Source organism: Bos javanicus, chromosome 8 (assembly GCF_032452875.1).
Source record: "Bos javanicus breed banteng chromosome 8, ARS-OSU_banteng_1.0, whole genome shotgun sequence".
NCBI lineage: Eukaryota > Metazoa > Chordata > Mammalia > Artiodactyla > Bovidae > Bos > Bos javanicus.
Window position 1 is genome coordinate 64,878,274 of NC_083875.1, and position 24,712 is coordinate 64,902,985.

General features: G+C 47.3%; 1 long non-coding RNA gene across 1 annotated transcript in view; it reads right to left on the bottom strand.

Moving 5' to 3' along the window:
- Nucleotides 1-24,712, bottom strand: part of LOC133252833 (uncharacterized) — a 58,216-nt gene that overhangs the window by 26,081 nt on the left and 7,423 nt on the right. Inside the window, exon 2 of the long non-coding RNA XR_009738095.1 lies at nt 23,529-23,686. This is a non-coding gene — a long non-coding RNA (uncharacterized LOC133252833). The remainder of the gene's footprint in view (nt 1-23,528; nt 23,687-24,712) is intronic.

Here is a 24,712-nt window from a genome sequence, read left to right on the forward strand (position 1 = left end):
TCCTGAACCCTCCTCCCTCCTCCCTCCCCATACCATCCCTCTGGGTCGTCCCAGTGCACTAGCCCCAAGCATCGAACCTGGACTGGCAACTCGTTTCTTACATGATATTTTACATGTTTCAATGCCATTCTCCCAAATCTTCCCACCCTCTCCCTCTCCCACAGAGTCCATAAGACTGTTCTATACATCAGTGTCTCTTTTGCTGTCTCGTACACCGGGTTATTGTTACCATCTTTCTAAATTCCATAAGTTTCCTAAAATGTTAACAGGCCTCCTGGCCAGAAGATGATGTAATTCACCTGAACTTTTGCATATGATAAGTTTGAAAGCCTGGCTTCGATTAGGACCAGGAACTGCTGTCCTTGCATGACTCCACCCCTTCCCCCATTATCCTCTATGCACAACTTAACGTATAAAAACTACTTTGGAAAATAAAGCGCGGGCCTTGTTCACTGAAACTTGGTCTCCCCATGTTGCTCTCTCTCCCAAATTCTGGCTGAGTCTCCATCTGGAGCGCGGAACCCGCCATGCTTGCTAATTATGCCTGGGCTTCTAAGATCCGACCGGGGAGGCCTCAGTGTCTACTCTCCTTCGGGAGAACGGAAGGACGCCTGCGGCCTACGTAAGTGGTGTAAACTTCTTGTCTTGAAGTTTTATTGGTCTCCCACGTAAACCAAGCTACTCAGCCTCTTTTCTCCACTGAATTTCCTCACTGAGCTATCCTCATCCTATTACTCTTTATATCTTTGATAAAATATTTAAATAAATAGGTCGCCGACGCCGTCCCCGCTTCGAATACCCTGGATCAGCCGGGGCTGGTCCCCGGCACTAAGTCCTACATGAAAAACCATCCTAGCTCATTCTAAGAGCTATCATTCTTACAAGCAGAAAGAAGGAAGAACACACCCAAGGGAAAGAGCATAAATGGGAAGATTGCTTTCCTAAGATCTGATTCAATAGGCTTAAACCTCCCACCCTACCCATCCTTAAAAAATTAATGGTAGGAGACAGCTGTCTCATAAGTAGGGTGGCCCCTGGACCTTCTTAGCCAACTAAAGCTATAGTCATAATCAATCCAAAGAGGAAAAGTATCCAATAGGGCATGCCATGTGGAAGGAAAGACGTTTTAAGTTCTTTTCTCCTCCTTTTGAAAGCTTTTCTTGTTAGTACAGAAATGGGAAATTACTGAGATGTGTGCAGATGCTCTCTGATCCTGAATCATGGCCAACATCCCAAATCAATGACGGCTCTCATTCTTGCCAGATCTAGAGTCTTTTTCAACACGATGCCTTAAGCAGTTATATTAGATGACTAGAATCGGCTATTCTTTTGCCATCATTACCTTAGCACCCCAGTAGAACAGTGCCTGTTCCCTATGTCAGAAAACTCCTGCTGTGGGTACAGTGTAGAAGATGGTGCTTTCTTTCCTCCCCAGAAGTTGGGGCCTTCAGCCAATATATCCCCATATTTTAGGTCTCTCTTTAACTTAAGGATATGGCCTTAGGGCAGAAAAGTCAAGAGTATCAGAAAAGTCCTGACTGACTTTTCACGAGGCTTCTTCTCCAATCCTTGCCTCTTCTCTTTTACCTAGACCTGGAAGCAATGAATGGGCAACTCAGCCTATTTTCCCCATGGTTATCTGCTAAATTAGGCAACATAATCTCAATTTCTACACAGAAATTCACTTTGTACAATCAAGTTCCACAGACAGATGTATACAGTATATATGGATAAATGAAGTAACACCTCCTGCTCTGCAAATATTAATAACATCCTGAAAAAATGCCAAACCAGACAGGAAGTCAGGACAATAGGCATAAACTTGGATTTTCCTGAGCCAACTTGGATGTCAGGTCACCTTATTCAAAAGAAGTTTTAAGAAGAATGCAATATCAGTTCCATACCCACAGAATGCGGAAATCATAAGCATATCTCAGCATCGATGTGACTTCAGAGTTACCCTCCAGTCTAATATCTAGACTAGAAGCAAACCAAGTAGCTCTTGTCCCATTTCCCTACTTCCCAAATGAAGAATACCCTGGGATTATTATTATTATTTTTAATATGAGCATGTGACATTTAATATGAACGGTGTAGCTCCAGAAACGGAGAGAAGATGAAGCCGATATCTGATTGAGGATGCTCCTCAATCCCCAGAGGTGGACTCTAAGGAGGGGCTATTTAATCTTATTTAATCCCAGGTCTTTACCTCCTGAAAGCTAGCATATGTCACTGGCATTTGGCTTTCAGATAAGTCTGTGTTTTGCAGATTCTGCAAGTGAACCCAGGCACAGCTGTTTGTCTTGTTGATCTTTTGGAACTTTGGAAAAGTGGGACACATAAGAGAGCTAGCTGTGGATGGATCCGACTAAGGCTGCATGAAAGTTTACTGCAGCAGAAGATGCCTGCCTGCAGCTACTGAAGAAGAAACCCGTTTCCATCCCAGCTCCCGCAGCTAGCCTCCTCCCAAGGCCCCCACAGCTAGAATCAACATAAAATAGGAAGCTTTTGACGACTGGAGAGAGTTTCTCTCTATGGCAGACGGGCACTGATTAAAATAGGAGGGGATGCAATGACAGCTTGTAGTACGGTGGCAAATGAGGGCTTGTCTGCTGTGATCATGGTTTGTCGCTTTGGATGTCCAAATGCAGTCTTCAGCTTGTCAACTAGGTGGTTCGTGTGAGAGAATAGGACTTTTCAGCTTAGTGTGGAGAGTGCGGGGCAGGACGAGACAGCATTTTGTAAAGATCTTGGGAATATGAACCTCTCATCTCAATGGCCTTATGTAGGAACAAGTGGCATGTAAGAGCAGTGAAAAGGATTAGACAAACTCCCATTGCCAATACTACTAGGACTGTTGTTGGTAATTCATGATTCTCTCTCTTGCAGGGGACATCTATGGGTCTAACAGGTCTGGTCTTGAGCCCATTGGACTTACTGGAGTTAAACAAAAAGGTTGGCCTCTAGAGGGTGTACTAGGTCTCGAGTCTGGTGGAGATCCAGTTAAGGACATGGTTGGATTATAGTTTTACATGAAAATGGGCAAATTGAAAAATTTTGATGTCTGAGTAGCAGATTCTGCTTAGACCCTCCTCTCTTTGCACCTTATTTTTTAAGGGTCCTACTTCGAGCCTTCCTCTCTTTTAAGTGTGGAGTATCTAAGAAGCCACTGTATGTCCTCCTCAGACCAGTGCAAACCACAATGTGGCAAGCAGTTGGAGAGAGTGTAGTGGGTGGCTTAGTCAGGCTGCCTTAAGCTTTAGTGGGTGGCTAGCTTTCCCTGCTCCAGAGTTAGGGCATGCCTGAAGAAAGGGCACCTTATAAGGCCAAAGAAGCTAATTGTTAGTCTGTTTCTGGCCAAGGATTCAAGCCAGGGGCCAAATGGAATTCTAGGCTCACACATCAGCCAGCCCAAATTGCCAGGATGTTCTATTAGGGCTTGAGGGCATGATTACTAATGAAGGGAGTGGATATCTGCCTGCCTTGGCTCACCCTTCAAGGACCCCATAGGTCCATAGCACAAGATCCAGAGGTTCCGGTTTTGGCTTCTTATAGACAAAACCAACCAATACCATCTTCAGCATATAGATAAGGTCATTCAGTTCAGTTCAGTTCAGTTGCTCAGTCGTGTCTGACTCTTTGTGAATGGACTGCAGCACACCAGGCTTCCCTATCCATCGCCAACTCCCGGAGCCTACTCAAATACATGTCTGTTGTGTCAGTGATGCCATCCAACCATCTCATCCTCTGTTGTGCCCTTCTCCTCCCACCTTCAGTCTTTCCCAGCATCAGGGTCTTTTCCAATTAGTCAGCTCTTCGCATCAGGTGGCCAAAGTATTGGAGTTTCAGCTTCAGCATCAGTCCTTCCAATGAATATTCAGCACTGATTTCCTTTAGGATGGACTGGTTGGACCTCCTTGCTGTCCAAGGGACTCTCAAGAGTGTTCTCCAACACCACAGTTCAAAAGCATCAATTCTTTGGTGTTCAGCTTTCTTTATAGTCCAACTCTCACATCCATACATGACCACTGGAAAAACCATAGCTTTAACAAGATGGACCTTTGTTGGCAAAGTAATGTCTCTGCTTTAATGTGCTGTCTAGGTTGGTCATAGCACTCAGAATTCGAGGAACCAGGATTGATCCTTTCCTCCAACTCTTCTCCCAGTGCACCACTGGTCTGGGAGTCAGGACAAATGCATGTCAGCCCTTTCTCTGCCACCTTCCTTGGGATATCAGGAAAGCTCTCTTTAGTATCAGTTTCCTCATCTGACAAATGCATGGCTCACACTAGGCCTTCTACAAATCCAACATTTAGTGATTCACTATATTATCACCCACTCCTAATGTTCTGTTTGAGGGATTTAGTATTTTTATCTTCTTTAAAAAAAAAAAATCAGGAATTTGAGCCTGTAGCCAATGAACTTTCCTCCCCTGTTATGAGAAACAATCCTCAGAATCCCAAGGAAACCAGGTCCAGGACTTCTCCCAGGGGAGGTTTCTGCATGCGCATAACCTACTCTGTCTTAAAAAAAAAAAAACAAAACTCTTGACGTCCTTCCCTCCAGTAAAGTCAATGACTTGCAACTTCCTTTCCCAAGTCCTCACAGAATTTTAGGCAAATTAACGCAGGAGCATTTGATCTTCTCCCCAGATGTTTTGATCACAGAAGGGCCACATATGTGCACACATTCCTAGATATTTTTAGGTTTTTTTTATAGGCTCCAAAGTTCTAACTGCTTTTTCACTCTGTGCTTTGTGGCCGCTGCTGGGAGATGTTCCTGCCAAAGCTGCCAAGGGTCTGATGGAAGGGGGCCTGGCCCGGGAAGGCTCCCCGAAGTTGCTCTGAGCGATCCTGGATGCTGCATGGCTTCAGTCCCTGAGGCCTCTCTGGCCACTAAGAGGAAACAAACCACTGCCAGGTAAGACTTATTATGGGTTACATAGACTCTCCCTGGAAGAGTTCTAGCTGAAAGTCTCCTAAAAATCATACCAAGGCCCCAGTAAGAGGTTAACAAGAAACAGTGGAGAAAATATCGGGCAGAAGGTCAGAGATGTGACTCTGGCTCCTTTATAACCAGTTTCCTCTACCAGGCCTTAGTTTCTCTGTCTGCAAAATGGGATACTTTGTACATGTAGAGCAGGGTCTGCAAACTATGGCCTGCATGTTGGCAGCCTGTTTTATTAAATAATGTTTTCTTGGGACAAAGCCCCAATCCCATTTGTTTACATAGTGTCTGTGGTTGAGCTACAACACCAGAGTAGACTAGTTATGACAAAACAACATTGCCTGTAAATCTCAAATATTTACTCTCTGGCCCTTTAAGAAGTAGTTTGCTGACCCCTCATGTAGCAGATGGGCTTCCCCGGTGGCTCAGTGGTAAAGAGTCTGCCTGCAATGCAGGAGACTCAGGTTTGGTCCCTGGGTAGAGAAGATGCCCTGGAGGAGGAAATGGCATCCCATTCCAGTATTTGTGCCTGAAGAATCCCATGGACAGAGGAGCCTGGCAGGGTCCCAAAGAGTTGGGCACAACTGAGCAACTAATCACGCACGCATGATGTAGCAGATGCTGCCTTCACCATTCCAGGACATGCCAAAGGCATTCTACTGCCAGCAACTGGGACTCTCCTCCTTCCCTTGGGGGAGGGGTTATGGAAATTGATGTGCCCGGGAGCAGCCCTCAGCCGATGACAAATGGTTGGAGATAGCTATCCCAGCTCCCTCAGCTTGCAGGTGGGACAAACGTGAAATGAGTTTCCTATTGTCTTCTGGATGTTGTGGTAGGACTGAGCCCCAGATGCCCACAGTAGTAGCCCCCTCATCACCATACCATGTGTCAGCTTCCTCCTCTGTCTCCCCTCTCTACTCTTCCAGCGCTGCTTCCTGGATTCCATTCCCTATCAAAACCTCTTGCGCTTAGATCTTAGACTCGGGGCTTGCTTCTGCAGGTGCCCAGCCTAAGCAGGACATGAGTCTTGCACACCTTCTTCCTTCCCTTCCCTGGCATCTGATCTAACTAAGCTGCCCGTTCAGTTCTGGACTCGGGTGAAAGGCGACAGGGCAGGATGTGGGGATGTTTTCCTGAGCAACCATCACGGTGTTGGGTGACACAGTCTGGAAGTGCAGGGGAGTTTGTGCACTGTGGGGTTAGCCTTGACCATGGGAGGGAAACTGACAGATACATGCACCCTACTCTTCCCCTCTTTGGACTTCGGCGAAGTGTGGTTTCTCTTTGGAAACCTTTCAGGGGATTTCCATGTGCTGAGAGATCATGCCTGCTGAGAGACCTGCCGTGTTTCTTTGGTGCCTCATTGAGTAGCCACTGGGTAGGGGTTACCTGCGTGATAGCTCCTGCGTCTTCCTTTGTCTTGTTTCTGAATCTTTTCCTCACCCTAACCACCCTAAGTTTGTACCTCCCAAGTAAGATTCCAGTCTTATATCCTTGCCTCAGGCTCTGCTTTCCAGAAGATGTGCGCTAAAGCATCAGATCAGATCAGATCAGTCACTCAGTCGTGTCCGACTCTTTGCGACCCCATGAATCACAGCACACCAGGCCTCCCTGTCCATCACCAACTCCCGGAGTTCACTCAGACTCATGTCCATTGAGTCAGTGATGCCATCCAGCCATCTCATCCTCTGTCGTCCCCTTCTGCTCCTGCCCCCAATCCCTCCCAGCATCAGAGTCTTTTCCAATGAGGCAACTCTTCCCATGAGGTGGCCAAAGTACTGGAGTTTCAGCTTTAGCATCATTCCTTCCAAAAAAATCCCAGGGCTGATCTCCTTTAGAATGGACTGGTTGGATCTCCTTGCAGTCCAAGGGACTCTCAGGAGTCTTCTCCAACACCACAGTTCAAGAGCTAAGGCATAGAGTTGGTTTAAATATCTCTTAAGGACTCTTTCAGCACTGACATACTAGACTTCTGCTAAATCCTATTTTCGCCTAGTGATAAAAAAGATATTGTATATCTACTGTGTTGAACATGAGACATCATTTAATTCTCACAGAGATTAGTTTTTGAGGTATGTCAAGGTCTTGTTTGTCATAATTCAAATCAGACTGATTAGAATGTTAGAATGTTATTACTATGATAATTATTATTATTTAAGTTCTATATGCTAGACCTTGAGTTATACTTTAAAGGCATTAATTGATTCTCATTTAAACCTTATCGGGTTCTATTACCTTCACAAGAGGAAAATGAAGTTCAGAGAAGGTAAGCCATTCATCCTAAGTAGCACAGTAAGTGGCCAAGCCAGAATGTGAAACCAGATCTGACAGTTTCCAAAGGCCATGTTCAAAATTATGTACTTTATTACATTTGATATAAACAAATATAATACTCTTTGAAAACTTTTTCTTTGAATAAACACTTCACCAATTGAAGATATATGGATGGCAAATAAACCATGAAAAGATGCTCAACGTCATTAGTTATTAGGAAAACGCAAATTAAAACCATAGTAAGAGGGACTTTAGCAACAGTTAGAACTGGACAGGGAACAACAGACTGGTTCCAAATAGGAAAAGGAGTACGTCAAGCCTGTATATTGTCACCCTGCTTATTTAACTTATATGCAGAGTACATCATGAGAAATGCTGGGCTGGAAGAAGCACAAGCTGGAATCAAGATTGCTGGGAGAAGTATCAATAACCTCAGATATGCAGATGACACCACCCTTGTCGCAGAAAGTGAAGAGGAACTCAAAAGCCTCTTGATGAAAGTGAAAGAGGATAGTGGAAAAGCTGGCTTAAAGCTCAATATTCAGAAAACGAAGATCATGGCATCTGGTCCCACCACTTCATGGGAAATAGATGGGGAAACAGTGGAAACGGTGTCAGACTTTATTTTTTGGGGCTCCAAAATCACTGCAGATGGTGACTACAGCCATGAAATTAAAAGATGCTTACTCCTTGGAAGGAAAGTTATGATCAACCTAGATAGCATATTGAAAAGCAGAAACATTACTTTGCCAACAAAGGTCCATCTAGTCAAGGCTATGGTTTCTCCAGTGGTCATGTATGGATGTGAGAGTTGGACTGTGAAGAAAGCTGAGCGCCAAAGAATTGATGCTTTTGAACTGTGGTGTTGGAGAAGACTCTTGAGAGTCCCTTGGACTGCAAGGAGATCCAACCAGTCCATTCTAAAGATCAGTCCTGGTGCTCATTGGAAGGACTGATGTTAAAGCTGAAACTCCAGTACTTTGGCCACCTCATGGGAAGAGTTGCCTCATTGGAAAAGACCCTGATGCTGGGAGGGATTGGGGGCAGGAGGAGAAGGGGACGACAGAGGATGAGATGGCTAGATGGTATCACTGACTTGATGGACATGAGTTTGAGTACACTCTGGGAGTTGGTGATGGACAGGGAGGCCTGGCGTGCTGTGATTCAAGGGGTCACAAAGAGTTGGACACGACTGAGCAACTGAACTGAACTGAACTGAAGAGGGACTCTCTTGGTGGTCCAGTGTCTAAGACTCTGAGCTTACAATGCAGGGGGTCTGGGTTCGACCCCTGGTCAGGAAACTAGATCCCACATCCCACAGCCAAGAGTTTGCATGCTGTAACCAAAGATCCCATGCTGTAATGAAGATTGAAGTTCTCACAAATAAGACTGGGCACAGACCAGTAAATTAATACATTAAAAAAAACAAAACAAAAATACCATAGTAAGATACCACCATACCTAGTAGAATGATTAGAATTAAAAAGACTGACCAAACCGTATGTTAGTGAGCATGTGGAGGAATTGGACTCTAACACACTGCTGATGGAATGTAAAATGGTATAGTTAACTCAGAAAACAGTTGCAATTTCATAAAAAGTTAAACATCAATTGAACATGTGACCCAGTCAATCTACTCTTAGGTGTTTACCTAAGAAAAATGAAAACATGCATCCACTCAGAGATTTTAATATAACTGTTCATGGCAATTCTATTTCTAACAGCCCCAAAATGAAAACAGCAGCAGGTGGATGGACAAATTGTGGTATATTCATATAGTGGGATACCATTCAATAGTAAAAAAGAATAAATTTTTGATACATGCAACAACACGCGTGACTCTCAAAATAATTATGCTGACTGAAAGAAGCCCTATAAAAATGAGTACATACTATCTGATCCTATTTATACAAGTGATAGAAGATGCCATAAGAGCAACAGAAGGCAGTGGTTGCCTGTGTGTATGTAGGATGAGTGTGAAAAGGGATGGGAAGGATAATAAAGGAGCCCTAGGAAACTTTGAGGGGTGGTGGATATATGTTCATTGTCTCCATTGTGGGAGTATATACATGTCAACTCTCATCCAATCGTACACTTTAAATATATGCAGTTTATTGTAGGACAGTTGTATCTCAATATAGCTGTAAAGTACAAAAATAAATTCTGTGTGTAACCGAGCACCACAAGAGATGACACTGAAGAATTGTTCTTTTTCATTGTCTTTTGGGATTGCCCATGGAAATTAAACCAATGGTGAGGGAATTAGCTGACTGATCTTTTCTTGGCTAATTCAGAATGGTGTAGCCAAAGTGGGAAGGAGGTAGGGATGCAGTACTGGCAATTTGGAGATGGTCTCTTTACCTTCTCGAGCCTCAGCTTCCTTGGCTGTAAAATGGGAATGTCTCTTGTGCCCTGCCTTCCCCACGAAGTTGATTTAAGGAAAAGTAAGTGACCTTGCTCTCAAGTGTGAATGACCAAATCTCCCAGTTGATATAACGTGTACATGACAAGCAACTGGTGGCAGACCCAGGCCTGGATGCTGTAGGCCCACCATGGTGGGTGGTGGGGGGGAGGTTGGGGGAGGGGGCTGGGAGCTCTTACAGACTCCGCCTCTGGAACTGGCACAGACCATCTTTCTTCTGTTCTCTGCTCCTCTGTGTTTTGTTAACAGATACTCTTTGTCTGGTTCCTCAGGCTCTTTCCTGTCTCTGCTTCTCACCTGCTTTGCCTGGCCTCACATCACTCTCTGCATTTTCTGCAGCTCCCCATGGATCTTCTGCTATTGAGGGACTATAGCCTAGACCTGCCCACCCACCCCAAGATCACGGAGAGATTGGGTGCCCTTGTTCAAGGTCACCCCAGGCACTGGGGACCACAGTTTGGTGGGAGAGACAGACACACTTCTCAGGGCTTCTCCAATGAGGAAATGGTACAACTGAATCCAGAAGGGTGGGTGAGCCTTGGTCTGATGGAAGTAGGACAGCATTCTAGAGAGAAGACATAGGAGCTCCTCCTTCAGGGGCAAAGGTCTGGGGTACTGGGACACCATGAATGACTTAATGTGATCCCAGTGCCACAGGAGGTGAGGCTGAAGGGTGAGCCATACCATAGAAGTGAGGTTTAGTGTGCCACGAGCTGAGGGGTTTGAGTTCAAATCTGAAGGCACTGGGTAGGTACTGAATATTTCCAAGCCTGAGTGTGACAGTCCCTGTTCACTCAGGGGGACAGGGTGGGCAGAAGGGATCATTTGTGGGGTCCTGCTCACACCTCCCCCAGGAGGGTTGCTTTTTCTCTAGAGCTGCATTTCTTAACTGTGGCACTGCTGACCCTGGGGATGGATAAGCCTTTGTTAGGGGCAACTGTCCTGTGCCTTGCAGGGGATTGAGCAACAACATGTTGGCTTCTGCCCACTGGATACTTGTAGCATTCCCCCAGTTGTGACAACCAAAAATGTTTCCAGATGTTTCTTGGGTGGCAAAACTGCTCTCCATTGAACACCACTCCTCTAGAGCTTTTTTTGTTTCTTTTCCATTTTTTTTTTTTGAGTATAATATGTATACCAATGGCCCCTCCTGTATTTGCTCTCTTCTCTCCTTCTAAGGCTGGGCAGTGCCTGGCTTCCAGCCTTTCCACGAGGCACATGGCTGGATGGTGTCCTTGGCTCCCATACAGCCTCATCTCAGCACCTGTGCCTCCAGTTCCCTGCTCACGGGGGCTCTGGCTGGGGTTGGCTTCCCGGAGCCAGCAGCCAACAGCTCTGTCCACCTCTGTACCAGGCCAGCAAGGCACCTAATCCACTGTGGGGCACATCACGTGGTGCTGAGGAGACTCCTGGATGGGGTGCCACCGAGGTCGGCTGAGACCAGAGCTGTCCAAGCCTGTTGGCTGTGTACCTTCTGTCCCTTTGCCCTGCTGCCTGCCAAGCTCAGAGCCTGGAGGGACGAGTCAGCTTGGGAAGGCTGCCAGGGAGAGGGCAACAGGCTTGGAACAGAGGGCAGGTGGTGGCAGCTGGAGGCCATGTGACCGCTGGAGGTTGTGTGTGTCACAGGGCAGAGCCGGGCTGCCGGCTCATTCCTGGGCTCAACCTGAGAAGGCCTCACATGACTTTGCTGTGGGAGTCTGTGTGTCGGGAGTGGGAGAGGAGACTGGAGGGAGGGGGAAGTGATTTGAGGATCTAGGCTGGAAATTCAAAATACATTTATGCATCACAGGCAGATATTCATCACATGACCTCCCTGATTTTGCTAATGCAGAAATTAGACTTTGGGCACACACACACACACACAAAATGTATCTCACCCCCTGCTGTGTGCAGGCTGTGATGGCTGAGAAGGACATTAGGAATGTAGGAGAGGGAGGGGGAGTCAGCCATGCCACCCGCCTGCATCTCCCAACCTGTCAGCAAAATGAGAACATAAACCGGCCCTCAATTCCAGTGCTTTCCATATGCTCATTGGTATGTGAACCTCACAACAGCCCACTTCCAGTGAGAACACCAAGGCCGGAAGAGGTTCCTCCACTTTCCCTTTTCTTCCTTCCTTAGGTTTTCAAGGTTTAATCTGGCTTTGTTTTTGCTTTAATACTTCCCCTATCTGCTCCCTCTACCTCACCATGGCCCCAAACAGCATAAGCTGGCAGGTCCTTCTCGCTGATGGGAGGAGGTGAGGGGTCATGAAATCACCCTAAGTCTGGAGGCGGTGGGTGGGGATGGGCACAGAATCCCCATTGGAAGAGGTCAGAAATGCAGGAGACCAGAGTCGGGCGAGTTCTCATGCCGCCAGGGTGAGAATCAGCACAGTGAGCTCTCAGAGCCCCAGAGGCTCCTTCCCTCAGGACTGAGAGGAAAGTCCTAAGGTTCCTCTGGCAACACAATCTCACAGCCTCCAGTGGGCCAGAGACTGTATTTAGTTGTGCTAAAATCCTAAAGACCTAGATCAGGACTCCTAAAACCTATGTCCTCAGCGTCCAAGGGGACAAAAGCTTGTGAGCAGGCTCTGTCCCCTCTGGGAAGAGAGCCACCTACCGCGTGCTTGCCGAATGTTTCACCTCGAGGGTTATTACTTTCAAAATAACATTTAATATATTTAATCTCATTACATAAGCAAGATATGTTCAGTGCAGAATATCTGGGAAAGCCAATATAATATAAAGAAGGAGGTTAAAAATTCACCATCATCTCACCAATTTGAATCAACCACTGCTCAAATTTTGGTTTGTAGTTTTCTCATCTATAGACTATAAAAAAAAAAACCCAGAGTAATTATATATATACATATAAATATACAGCTTATATATATAATGTTTATATGTATACATATAAATGACTGAGGCATAAAATAGTAAGACCATGGCCCTCCAGGCTCCTCTGTCCATGGGATTCTCCAGGCAAGAATACTGGAGTGGATTGCCATGCCCTTCTCCAGGGGATCTTCCTGACTCAGGGAAGTCCATATATAATATAATAGAACATAACATAATATAATATTTATAAGTGATTGAGGCATAACATTTAGTAAAAGACATACATTTTAAGTTTATAGCTCAGTACATTTTTACATATTATTACATCCATGAGACTATCACTCTGATCAAGATATACAACATCTCAGAATCCAGAAAATTCCCTCCTCCCTTTCCTCAGTCAATAACTACATCCATCTTCAAGATGTAGCTGGTATTCTGACTTTCATAGTTTTGGATTAGATTTTCCTATTCTTGAGTATAACTAGATTTCCACAGTATTTATTCTTTTTTTTTCTTTTCTTCTTCTTTTTTAATCTAAAAAAAATAGCCATATATTCACATGAATCAGCCATGGGTGTACATGTGGAGAAGGGATGATCTGAGAGAATAGCATTGAAACATGTATATTATCATATGCGAAACAGATCGCCAGTCCAGGTTCGATGCATGTCACATGGCGCTCAGGGCTGGTGCACTGGGATGACCCTGAGGGATGGGATGGGGAGGGAGGTGGGAGCGGGGGTCAGGATGGGGAACACATGTACACAGTATTTTTTCTTTTGTGTTTGGCTTTGCTCACCCAATCTGTGGCATCTACCACAAAGCCTAGCCTAGAAAAGGTACTTTGCATTGGCATGTGAAAACTCTGTTGGATGCATGTTGAGTGAATGAGTGAGTGAGTGAATAGATAGGCTTTGGTGGTGAGATGGTCTTCTGTGTTTTTTTGCTATCTGGTGGTCCCCGTGGAGAAGGGAGAGCAGTAGGGTGGCTCATGTCATAATCTGGGTGAAAGCAGATGAACCTGAGCTAAAAGGAGGCCCTGGGGAGAGTGAGGAGGGTGCCTGTCTGCCTGGCACTCACAAGGGTTGGGTTGGTGCCTGTGAGGACAGGACCCAGGGTATTTTTAGAAAACCCATCAGGGCTGCCACTTGACAGTGAGGTGACAGGCTAACTGTCAGTGTTCCATGGCTTTATGTGGAGCCCCCACCTGGGTCTGCCCCTGTGGGCTAGGAGCCCACTGTCCCCCTCTAAGCACGTGGGAATCATGCTCAGCAGTGGCTTGGGGTGATGAAGAAGCACAGAACGAGGGGTCTGGAGCATTTCTGGAAAGCACATCACTGGAACACAGAAATGCCTGGAGAAATGGTGCCCCAAGAATCCTGTACCCCAAGAAAGAGATGCATGCTCTTTAGGATCAGAGTCACAGCATAGCTCCCAGACAAGGTACCCCCTTTTATTATTCAAAATTCTCAAGGTTGAAAAGGACCCCTTTTCTGCCCCTCACCCCACCTGGGGCTTGAGCCCCTTTGACTTTCTTTCCAACACAGGCTCAGCTTTCACACCCACCTTTTTGCTTATTCTACAATCAACATCCTAGCCTAGCCACCATCATCTGTCATCTGCCCGACTCCAGCCACCTCCTTTCTCCATCTGCTCTTGTTTCTTGTTATCCATTCTACTCTATAGCCAGGGGTCAGGTGCTCTCTACTGTTCTAGCCTTGACAAAGTGTCTGGATATAGTTGGAGACGGAGCAATATTACTGGAGAGGGATGGAGCCATGGTCAGCAGGAGAGAGCTGCTGGGCTACGCAGGTGAAAGGAGGAGCCATGGACAGAAAAGTTGGGAGCCACTCTGAGATGCTGCTGGGGCTAAGAGGTCTGACGTGGGAGGGACAGGATAGGCAGCATTGGGATGACATAGGTGGGCCTGAGCCAGGCAAGGTTTTATTATCTTCTGAAGATTAATTTCCCTTTAGGGGAAAGGATTCCTTGGGCTTGGAAATGAATGGGTTGTGGGAGATTAAGAGGCAAGGGATGTGCTGGTTTTGGTTTTTGTTTTTTCTGTATGACGGGAAAATTGCCTTTGGGAATGTAGGAAATCAGTTCTCCATGAGTTCATGAGCTATTGGGGTAGAAGACAGTCATGCTATAAACTTCTAAATCAGATGAACAGGCCTCTGACAAACTGTTAGAATGAGTGCTGATTATTGAGAGTGTTTATGCAGCATGTGACCTGGCGTGGGCTGTTAATGCTGTCCTGGAGACAGCCAAATTTCAGATCAGCAGTATTTTGGGGTTCCACTTGGAAAGAGCCCACCCCTCAGCTGACTGGTGCTGTTCTCTGCCGGGTGATTTAGTGGTCAGACTTGCTCAGTCAAGAGGGAGCAGCATCACGACAAGGCACCTGTGCCCATCTGCCAGTTTGGATGAACAGCCAGATCACAGGGTCAGTAATGCCTCCTGGCCAGAGTACATGAGCCGAGCAGCTGTCCCTGACATGCTGGCCAGGAGAGGTCCTCTTACCAAGGCAGCCAGGTCACCATGGGGAGTGTGAGGTCTCCTATGGTCAGAAGGGTATGTGAGTGTCACGGCTATGGTCAGAGGGAGGCAGGAAGCCTGCTCTTGGCCCCTCACACAGATATAAATCCAGGAAGCTGGAAAGGAGGCCATTAAGGTCAGGATGGAGGATACTCCCAGCATCCCCTGCTGCCAGAGGGATGGGTCCATGGTACACTCAGTGATTGACTGGGAGAAGAGATAGGAGCGGAGCTTGCTGCAGTTAAATAATTCCTAGATTGCAGAGCATCTCCAAGCTTTATTTTCCTCTTTTGTAGAACAAGTAAAATGAGATGAAGGATGAAAATTGCCCCATAAATTGAATGATGTTATGTGCATCTAACACATTATTTTCTCCAGGAATTTTCATGTTTAGTATTTTTATCAGCAAGTTGGAGGAAGCTAGTGTATGCAGGCTCATCACATGTGTACGAAAAATTCAGCTAGGAAGGGTGGTTGAGACACAGGTAAGGGAGACCTCGGGTTGCAGGATCTGAAAACTCTATATTATCCTGGTTTCTCTCCCCTGCGTGCCCTCTCTGCACGACCCTTGGAAAACGCAGTGCCCCTATAGGAGCTCCATGCTTATGATGTGGTTCCTGCCTCTCTCTAATTTAGGGTTTCTCCACCTCAGTGTCGTTGGCACTGTGGTTTAGTTGTGGGGGCTGTCCAGAGCCTTGAAGGATGGTTCTCTACCCACTAGAGGCCAGGTGTAAAGAAGGAAATGGCAACACACTCCAGTATTCTTGCCTAGAGAATCCTGTGGGCAGAGGAGCCTGGTGGGCTGCTGTCCCCAGGGACGCATAGAGTCAGATACGATTGAAGTGACTTAGCATGCGTGCATGCATTGGAGAAGGAAATGGCAACCCAGTCCAGTATTCTTGCCTGGAGAATCCCAGGGACAGAGGAGCCTGATGGGCTGCCATCTATGGGGTCGCACAGAGTCAGAAACAACTGAAGCGACTTAGCAGCAGCAGCAGCAGCAGCAGCAGAGGTCAGGAGTGCTACCCCTCCTCTCCTTGGGACAACCAGACATCCCTGGGAGACAAAATTCCCCCTAGTTTGAAACCATCTTTCTAGCTTCATGCTTTGAACATTTCTGCCAGCATCATATGTGGCTTTGGTCACATCAAAGTACATGTGGCTGCTTTAAATAAACAAAGGTTTTTCACACCTTTTCTATACCTTTGTATACACAGATTCCTCCCTCTATCATCTTTCCCAACTCTTGCCTTTGAAGCTTCGTAAAATCTTGCTCATCTTTGAAAACTCATCTCAAGCATCCCTTCCTCCAGGACACCGTCCCTGAGGCTCGTGGCCAGTGAGTGTATTCACAGTATACATCATCTGGAGCCCTGGTTGCATGGGATTTCAATTTTTTGCTTGTGATTCTATCTCACTGGAATATAAGCTTCTTGAGGGCAAATCCTGTATCTCCTTTACCTGTGCTTCCCAGTGCCTGGTACACAGCCTAACACAGAGGTGGGCTCAGTAAATCCTAGTTGAGTAATATCATTTAATGAGTTACTACTGGCTGGTCACAGGATATAAAATGCCGTAGTCCAAATAAGGTCACTTTTTAGATGTCATTAAAGCCAGAAGTCTAATACTCCATCCTCAGACAGCACAGCAAATCTCATCTCATGTGCAGACAAAAATCAATTTATTATTATTTTAATCTCCAGGATGCCAGAGAGGTGCAGGGGAGTTTCCTCCTGTGAAAAATCTGTCTGACTCTGCCCTTGAGAAAACATTGGTGTGGCTACAGTAGGTAGCCCTTCCTCTCAGAAAGACGCAGAGAGAGGTTGGATGTTGACCTCAGCCAAACATCCTGCTTGCATCCCTCCTGAGCTAGAGGCTCTGACCACATCTTTCTTAAAAATATGCTCCCTTCTGTCCCAGAGCACAGCCCCACCCTGCAGCTTCCAGAACCCTTGGCTCCGGGACTTTCTCCGGCTCTCCTCTTTGCATTGTCAAAACGGAACAGACTGCGCAGAAGGAACGCGTTTGGTGCTGAGACCGGAGCCAGGGCACTATGCGCGGATCCAGACAATCTGCTCCACTCCTTCCAAGGAGAGAGGAAAGGCTTTCGTACTTGCTGACAACCAAGTCAGCGATGGGAACATCTCTGGGTGACCAGGGCTAAACAAAGCTAGAGATGTACACCCTACGCTGATGCACTTTGAAAAATAAAGGGCTTCTAGCTTTAAATACCGTGGTTTCAGTGTGTGTGTGTGTCTTAGGGTGGTTGTGGTGATGCAAAAGCTGTCAGGTCCAACCTCCACCCAGAGCTTGAATTGCATTCATGGCCCCTCTTCCACACTTCCCCTGGACACCTTCAGGGACCGAAACTTCTCACTGTTAGATAGCTCTGTCTAATAGAAAGCTTTAGGTCACTTTGATGGTTTATCCTTTTGTTGTAAGTCCAATTCTTTCCTCCATTTGGAACTGGTCCAGTGTTTCTTCCCCAGGAAAGATTTTTAGAGGCAGCCATGTTTGTTACCACCCAAATCTATTCTTTAGGCTAAACAGACCCAGTTCTTTCAAATGTCTTTCCAGTGACAGTTTTGAGTCTTCCTGCTTCCTGATTACCTCTTTCTTGTCACCACATAAGTGACACAATACTCTGGTTGTCTGTAGTTCTCACACAGTAAGTTATTTGGGATGGAAAAGTTTTCCAGAGGGTTGAGGGGCTACCTCTTTAGCACCACACTTTTAAAAAGCATGACAGAAAGCATGCAGGATGCGGGCCCCTTGTAGCAAGCATAGATCTCTATCATTTTTCTTTCTGATGTTTCTCATCACCTCTGACATAATCTCCTGATACTTCTCCCCACACACCTCTCCAAGCCTCTTTGCTCACCATCTCCCAACAAGACTGGACTTTCTGTGCCATCAGAGAAAGAACAAGGACCAATGAGAGGAAGCCACAAAACGTCAGATTACGTGTGGATCTGAGAAGCACCTTCTCCTGGCTGAGTGGTTCAATGAAGAAAGGGGTGCCGCTGGCCGGGAGTGGGATCTTGGCTTCAAGGTGCAAGCAGGGCCTTCCCTGGTGGCCCAGTGGTCAGGAGTCCACTGGACAATGCAGCGGACACAGGTTCAGTCCCTGGACTGGGAAGATCCCAGACGCTGTGGAGCAACTAAGCCCATGGGACACAGCTACTGAGCCCAACCACTGCAAGGACTGAAGCCTGAGCACCTAGAGCCTGTGCTCTGCAACAAGAGGAGTCACCATAATAAGAAGCCCATGCACTGCAATGAAGAAACCCCGCATGTTACAACTAGAGAAAGCCCGCACAAAGCAACAAAGACCCAGCACAGCCAGAAAATAAATAAATAAAAAATTTTTTTAAAAGGTGGCAAGCAGAGAAACTTATCAGGGGTGTCCTTGGGGTGGCTCCACAGGTACGTCTGCTAAGGACTGGACTAGGTGCTCCATAGTCTCCTCCAGCTCTGGATTTTGTGGTTGTAGACAAAGATTCCACAATGGGGTTTTACGTGAAAGGAAGGCTCCTGGGTGTCCTTATGACAGTTCTGAGAGAGGGAATGGAATTGCCAGTGCCTTCAGCCAAACAGCGGTGTGGCTGGTGGCTGAGTTGAGCCCCTCGAGAAGAGGACACAGCATGAAGAGTGTGGTGACGGGCAAGAGGAAGGAGGGGGTGACTCTGCCGCCTGTGTTTAGAGGACTTAAAGGACACGAGCTCTGAGACCTCCAATTGGTCTGGGAGTGTCTGAAGTTCTGAAAAGTATTGGAGTAGAGTCTGGGACACTGTCCTGGAACCATTTGCCAAGTTCCTGGACACCAGGGTGGCCACTGGGCTTACTGTAAATGTTGCGATGTCAGTGTTTTCACAGAATGCTGGAATCTCAGGTCTGGGTGAGACCTTGGCATCAGTCCAGTCCAACCCCCCAGAGCTGGCACGCCCTCTGGAGGTCTCATCCAACCCCTGCCAGACACCTTGGTGTTTGATTAAAGGAAATGATAGATGGAAATGATCGACCATTGGCAGGTAAATAAATATCTCCCCTCTCTCCCACTCCTCCCTTTGCATGATAGGAAGCTCCCTTGCCTTCTGAGACAACTCACTCCAACTTGGGGTGGTTTTGCCCTGAAATCTGCTTAGCTGGGTGCTTGGTGCCTTCGTAGGACATTTCTTTTTGATTGATTCCGTGTTATCTGAGGAATCAGGTGTTACTTATTACAGTTGCTTATGATCAACAAACTACTAACAGCAAACTTGTGCCAGGCACTAGGTTGAGTACTTTACAAACTAAAAACAAAAGTCAGGCTTAGGAAAACTCCAGTGCTTACTGGGTCATAGCTGGAATGGTCCCCAGATGTCATTTCATTCAGTCTTCTTGTTCCAGAGTATAAGATCCAGACTCAGATATTAAGCCACTGACCTTAGCCCTGTCATGGATGGATCAAAGTCATCTCCCTAAAGGAGGTGTGGTCACCAGGATTTCTGGACAACTTGTCTTCCTAAGGAAGCCAGTCCTGCAGGAATGTAGTTAGAAGCAGTGGTTTCCTTGAGGGTCACACAGAGACCCGCATCAGAACTGCCCTACCCATCTGTGTCAGGAGGCTGGGTTAGAGACCTGTTCTGCAAAGCCCAGATGAAATGGAGGGCATTCTCTGGCCACTGTGGACGGCAGAGAGGCAATGACAGTCTCAGGTCAGGTTCCTTAGAAGCAGAGGCTGAGAAAGGGTATTAGGTCTCACGGTTTATAGAGGGAAAAACCTGCAAGGGAGGGAAATAGAGAAGCAGGATAGGGAGTGGAAAGGAACAAATGCCAATGTGTTTGAGCATAGGACTACCAGATAAAATACAGAGCGTCCAGTTACATTTGAATTTTGGAGAAACAGTGAGCAATTTTTACTACAAGGATTTCTAAATATTGCATTGGACGTGCTTATACTAAAAATGTGTGCTTTGTCGATCTGAAATGCGAATTTAACTGGATATCCTGTATTTTTATTTCCTAAATCTGGCAACCCAGTCTAGGCCGACCAATCAGCTCTGTGTGCCCCAAACTGCCAGATTACCTGGGTTGTGAGAGTTTTAGTGCTCTAAACTGTGGTCTCAGGTAAAGCTTAGCCTTGGCCTAATCTTTGGGGAGGGGGTGGAAGTGGACTGACACTCTGGAACCTAAAGCGCACGACCAAAGCGTCCCCTTGAGAGGAGGGCACTGCCGTTTCAGATCCCTGTTTCACTGAGTCATCCCTGTGCTGGCTGCAGTTGCGGAGTGGCGGGGGCTGGGGGAGCGGAGTCCGGAGCCAGGCAGGCTGACCTCCTGGACAGGCAGCTCCTGTTTCCTGAGGACAGTTCGCCCAAGAAAGGGGGCAGCTGTGAGTCGATACCAGGCAAGCAGGTCACACTCATAGCACCTGGGGGCGGGGTGCAAAGGGGCCCAGAGTGTCCCATACCATCTGCTCCACCATCTACAGGCCTCCAGCCCAGAGGCTCTACTCCACCCTTCAGGACAAGGGATGAAAACTGAGCCTGACTCCGGCCCCACTGCTCAGTGGGGTAGCTCCTCTGTCCTAGGCTGGACGTATGGGAAATTCCAGGGCAGACTGGTTGGGATGTGCTGCCGAGTTCACAAAGTTCTGTGAGAGCCCAGAGGAGGGGCTTTCATTATTTTCCTAACTGGGAGAAGGACCAGAACAGATTTTACAGACAGAGGAATATCTGCACCAGGCCTTGAAAATGAGTGGGAGTCTGTAGGGTTGGGGGTGGAGAGGCGAGGGGGTGGTTGAAGATGGGAAGGGAAGGGGCAGCTGAGGCATAAAGGTCAAAGTCCTAGAGGCTGAGGTGTAGAGGTACAAGACATAAAGAGGTCTTCTCATCAAGTCCCCCAGGAAGCAGTTACATGGGGCTTTAGTTTCTTTTCCGCAGACTGATCCCTAAGCCAGGCGGGCACGATGCCTTGCTAAGGTAGAAGATTCTACTGGGGCAGGTTTTGTCCGAATGACAAAGTATCTGGTTCAGGCAAAGGGCTGAAGGGCCTATTTTCTGACCTAGGCTAATGCTTTGGAAAGTGCTGGCGGCCCTGCTGACTTGGGGATGCCCGGACACCTGGGGAACATCCCAGCTCCTGGCAGGGGAGGCCCCGCCACCCGGCCCTGGCCCAGATCCATGGGAAGACAAGCTTCCTTCTCACCTTTCCAGTATATCCTGAAACCAGAAGCCCCATGACACTGCTCTGGGATTTCAGCTCTGGCTGAGGCAGGATACCCACGCTGCTGAGAAGCCTGAGAAGCTTCTGGGACAAAGGTGCAGGGAGGGTCAGCTGGGGAGAGTGATGGGACCCAACCCAGATCAGTGTCCCCATTTCTGGGCTGAACTCAGCCAGCATTGTAGAGCTCAGCATCTGATTCTTCCAGTGGCCTTGTGATTTCTTTTCAGCCCTTTGCAGAGGGAAGGAGGGCTATTAAGCCCTTATTCCAACAACTTACTTGCTGTGTGTCCTTAAACATGTCACTTGGCCTTGCTGAGCCCACCTTCACATCTTTACTAATGACAAAAACATCAGCACTAGCAACTAACATCCTTGTAGCATTTGCCAGCTTTCACGATAGCAGAGTCACATAAATTTTCTGATTTAGATTTCTTAGCAAATTGTGAAGTGGGTGAGTGGGCAAAGTAGCATTAGTATCTCCAATTTAAGGAAGAAGAAATTAAATACAGTGTAACTTGCTCTACTCTTACAGCCACAAGGCCCCTGGGATTAGGGCTCCTGACTCTAGGACACCAAATAGACAATGATCTCTTATCAGAGTCTCAGGAAATGTCTGAGACAAGTCAGCACTTTATTGATGATGGGACCCAGGGAGCATTTGGTTTCCCTGAGTTTTCTGACACCCACAGAAGCTAGACTCGGGAGGGCAGGGTGCCCTACAATTGGCCCTGCATTCTGTTTCTGCTGCAGTCTGATGTGAATTCAAATCTCAGTGCCCTGTGCTCAAATATTTCCTTCTCAAGCCACGACTTCAATTGTTGGTAGAAATAAAATAAGATTTGACAACGTGGTGTTTCTCTTGGGATCCATTAGGGAGGTCCCAGGAGCCCCAGAGCCTGAGGGCTGGTGTCCTTTTTAGATTCCAAAGTGACTGTATCTCAGATCAGTCACTGCTTAGAATCTAAAGAAGCAGACCAAGCTAGTGCTGAGGGTTCCGAGGTGGGAAGGGTCTCTTCCAGTTGGGAGTGAGGGGCTGAGGAGAGGAGCAGACCCAGGGAAAGAAAATAATAAAAACAGAGTTAATGAAGACTGTTTAGTTTTTTTGGAGAGGTAAGAAGGAAGCAGTTGGGAAGATGAGCGGTTTGGAGCGAGCAAGGAGTTTGCATCCAGATTTCAGCACAGCCGCTTATGAGCTAAGCGAACCCAGGCCAGTCACTCCTCTTCTGTATCTCCTCACCTGTGACCTGGGTGCCGCAGGACCACACCCTAGCACCACTGTCAAGGTCCGGGTTTCCAAAGGGCTGGCAGAGTGCTTGACCACAGCGGGGACTCAATATGTGTTAATTCCACTGGTTTCCCCACCTCTTCCCTTAAGTGAATCACTCGCCTAGAAAGTATGGAACTCTCTTTCATCAAAATACACAAAAACTCTGTCTTCAGATTTCAGACAAATCTAACAAAACTAACTTTTAAGATGAAAAAAGGGCTCTGGATAAATAATGAACCCATCGACTTATTTTTTTCTGACCTTGCTAGCCATGCTCCCCTAAACATGCACACACACACATGCACACATACGCACACACAGAACTGGCATGCCATGGAGAAGGATGGCCAGCATCCTGCCCAGGCTAAATGTGAAGGCAGACAGGCCATTCTGGATCCCCTGGGGGAATGAGGTCTGTGCCTGGCCCCTGCTAGCAGGCTCTGAGAACCAACCACAGGCCTCGCGTTCACTGCCCACTCTGCCCCGTGAGGATGGAGCCCGGTATCCCCAGTCCGATTTCCTCTCAGCAAAAGAAAGGAAGGAAATTGGAGACAGAAAGACGAAATGAAAGCAAAACGATGGCAGGAAGGAGGGAAGGTAAGAGACCTGGTACAAGTGTGAAATCAAAATAATAGCCTCAGGCTAGTGAGATACGTGTGAACAGAGTGACGTGGGCAACCCCCACAAATAGACCTTCTGTTAAAAATAGCCTTGGTCTAAATGTGGAAAGAGTGTAAATATAGTAGCGGGTTTCGGCTTACTACTAGCCGAGCCGCCCCAGCTCCAAGTAACAGAGGCTTATTATAGGATGTGTGCGTCAGCAGCAGGAGAGGAGGGAGGGCAGACGGGCAGGCCCCGGGCTGTGGGTACAGTACCCTCCAGCCGGCCAGGGTCAGCCGGCCGCTTGTGGAGTGGGACGGCTGGGTTGCCCTAAAATGCTCTCACAGAACTCTGATGGGCAGAAAACTCCAGCCAAGCTGCGGGGTGGGAAGGAAGGAAGGAGTCATGGTGCTGAATGGAATCTGGGGAGGATCGTCTGGAAAATGCTACTCACTCTCCTCTGAAGCTTCACCAGGCGGTGTGCTCACTGTCCAGGATGCTGCTCACTCCTGGACACAGCAGGGAGCTTTCAAAGGAAACCCCTTGGATGACCGGGCTGTGTACAAAACAGTGTCCTCAGCCCTGAGTGCAGGGGACAAAACCCCTAGAAACCTGTGGAAAGTGCCAGAGAAGAATTTGATTCAAATGAAATCAGTTTGATTAAAAAAAAAAAAAAAGACTTTGGGTTTTAATCTCCATGTCCTGGGCATTACTTAGTAGGTATGCAGAGCACGGTGGCTGACTGTACAGCTGACTGGCTGAGGGTGCTGCTTTCCCGGGGCAGGACCGAGAGAGAGAGGACTGTTCTGTGGGAAGCTCAGTGCTGTTCATTCTTTTGATCAGGTGCCCATGGAGTCACTGCCCATGTGGGTGCTAAGACCAGCTCCTGGTTGCATGTCTCATCTAACCTCTCAGGGGACCCTCATTATTCCCCCGATCTGTCACTCTTTAACCCAGGTCATCCCCCCATATCCCCCCTCTCTGCTCAGCACATGTTTGTGTATATATCATATATGCACACATCCAAACACACACACACATACACACACACAAAGTTAGCGGTCTGAGGCCCATTTCCATCAAGAGCCCTTTACACCCCTTGCTTCCTCCCCACTCTGGCCTCTTATTCACACTGTGTCCCTCTGTTTGCCCTGCTCTAGCCCTCTGGCTGCTTCTTTTCATCCTTAACCTTGAGAGCTTGCCCCTTGGACAGAAGACACACGTGGGCCCTCCAGCTGGATCTTCAACTTCTTCTTCTCAGGCACCACTGAGGCTTGCTCTGTGATCCTGCCCCTCTGGTTCTGCCATCCCCAGAGACTACCCTACTGATTTAGCTCTTGCCCCAGGACTGATGCCCTTATCATCTCGCATCTACACACTGGTACTGATCTCCCCAGTACCATCCAAACTGCCCTGAAAACCACCTTTCCAAGATGCAGGCTCAACACTGTCACTGCTCCACTCAAAATACTGGCAGTGACTCCCCATGGCCTAATGGACAAAGTCCACCTCTTGGAAGGCCCTTACTTGTCCTCCCACCATCTGTATACCTCTTCTGAGAAGCCTTCCTGGCTCTCTTCTAACCCAAATCTTAAGGTGTTCTTATATACTTGAAAATGACATGGGATACCATGTCTC